The sequence below is a fragment of the Phytophthora infestans genome, genomic scaffold (assembly GCF_000142945.1).
Source record: "Phytophthora infestans T30-4 supercont1.196 genomic scaffold, whole genome shotgun sequence".
Lineage (NCBI taxonomy): Eukaryota > Oomycota > Peronosporomycetes > Peronosporales > Peronosporaceae > Phytophthora > Phytophthora infestans.
Window position 1 is genome coordinate 159009 of NW_003303563.1, and position 1904 is coordinate 160912.

Here is a 1904-nt window from a genome sequence, read left to right on the forward strand (position 1 = left end):
AATTTGTATGGCGAGGTTGTGGCTGTACGAATTCTCGTTAGTATAGTGGTTAGTATACCCGCCTGTCACGCGGGTGACCCGGGTCTCATTCCCGGACGGGAAGCTTCTTTTGCTTTGCTGCGCCCATACTTGCACCTTGTTTTGTCGTGTTGCGCCCAACGGCAGTCTTCCACACACGTTTCGCCTCCTTTAGGCAACACACGGCTGGCGCGCGAGCTACACCTATTGCAATAGCGGACAGAACACTCGTCACAGGACTTGATCCCGAACTTCGTCTTGTGCGACAACTGGTACCGTTGTATCTAGATCGACACGCGACGTACGGCGTCTTGACCGTGAGGAGACTGGTCACGAGCCCTTTGAGGCGTGACTAAATCCGTCGGAGCGACGTGGTGGGGTCATGCGAGAGGATAAAGCTGTTTGTCATGGCAGGTGCTGGTGGATTGCACAGTGGCTGAGTCCGCTCAAAATAGGCCTGAAGGTGCAGAGGCGGATGTGGTGGAGCAGGCTGGCGCCGTTTGACGCGCGTGCGATGCGTCGTTTTGTGCGTCTGGTTGTTTTTGTTTTGAAATTTGTATGGCGAGTTGTGGTTGTACGAATTCTCGTTAGTATAGTGGTTAAATATAGCCCGCCTGTCACGCGGGTGACCCGGGTTCAATTCCCGGACGGGAAGCTTCTTTTGCTCTGCTGCGCCCATACTGCCACCTTGTTTGTCGTATTGCGCCCAGCGGCAGTCTTCCACACACGTTTCGCCTCCTTTAGGCAACGCACGGGTGGCGCGCGAGCTACACCTATTGCAATAACGGACAGAACACTCGTCACAGGACTTGATCCCGAACTTCGTCTTGTGCGACAACTGGTACCGTGGTATCTAGATCGACACGCGACGTACGGCGTCTTGACCGTGAGGAGACTGGGCACGAGCCCTTTGAGGCGTGACTGAATCCGTCGGAGCGACGTGGTGGGGTCATGCGAGAGGATAAAGACGATAGTTCATGCCAGGTACTCGTGGATTGCACAGTGGGTGAGTGCGCTCAAAATAGGCCTGAAGGGGCAGAGGGAGCATGTGGTGGAGCAAGCTGACCCCGCTTTTACACGCGTGCGATGCGTCGTATTGTGCGTCTGGGGTGTTTTGTTTTAAATTTTGTATGACGAGTATGGGGAGTACGAATTCTACGTATTCTCGTTAGTATATATGGTTAGTATACCCGCCTGTCACCCGGGTGACCCGGGTCCTATTCCCGGACGGGAAGCTTCTTTTGCTCTGCTGCGCCCATACTGCCACTTTGTTTTGTCGTGTTGCGCCCAACGCCAGTCTTCCACCCACGTTTCGCCTCCTTTAGGCAACACACGGCTGGCGCGCGAGCTACACCTATTGCAATAGCGGACAGAACACTCGTCACAGGACTTGATCCCGAACTTCGTCTTGTGCGACAACTGGTACCGTTGTATCTAGATCGACACGCGACGTACGGCGTCTTGACCGTGAGGAGACTGGTCACGATCCCTTTGAGGCGTGACTGAATCCGTCGGAGCGACGTGGTGGAGTCATGCGATAGGATAAAGCTGTTTGTCATGGCAGGTGCTGGTGGATTGCACATTGGCTGAGTCCGCTCAAAATAGGCCTGCAGGTGCAGAGGCGGATGTGGTGGAGCAGGCTGGCGCCGTTTGACGCGCGTGCGATGCGTCGTTTTGTGCGTCTGGTTGTTTTTGTTTTGAAATTTGTATGGCGAGTTGTGGTTGTACGAATTCTCGTTAGTATAGTGGTTAGTATACCCGCCTGTCACGCGGGTGACCCGGGTTCAATTCCCGGACGGGAAGCTTCTTTTGCTCTGCTGCGCCCATACTGCCACCTTGTATGGCGTGTTGCGCCCAACGGCAGTCTTCCACACACGTTCGCCTCC

At 54.8% G+C, this 1904-nt stretch overlaps 1 non-coding gene across 1 annotated transcript; it reads left to right on the top strand.

The window, feature by feature from the left end:
• The first annotated feature begins 1180 nt into the window (after positions 1-1180).
• On the top strand, positions 1181-1253 carry PITG_30978. The gene has a single exon. It is a non-coding gene; the product is annotated as a tRNA-Asp (tRNA).
• The last annotated feature ends 651 nt before the right edge of the window (positions 1254-1904 follow it).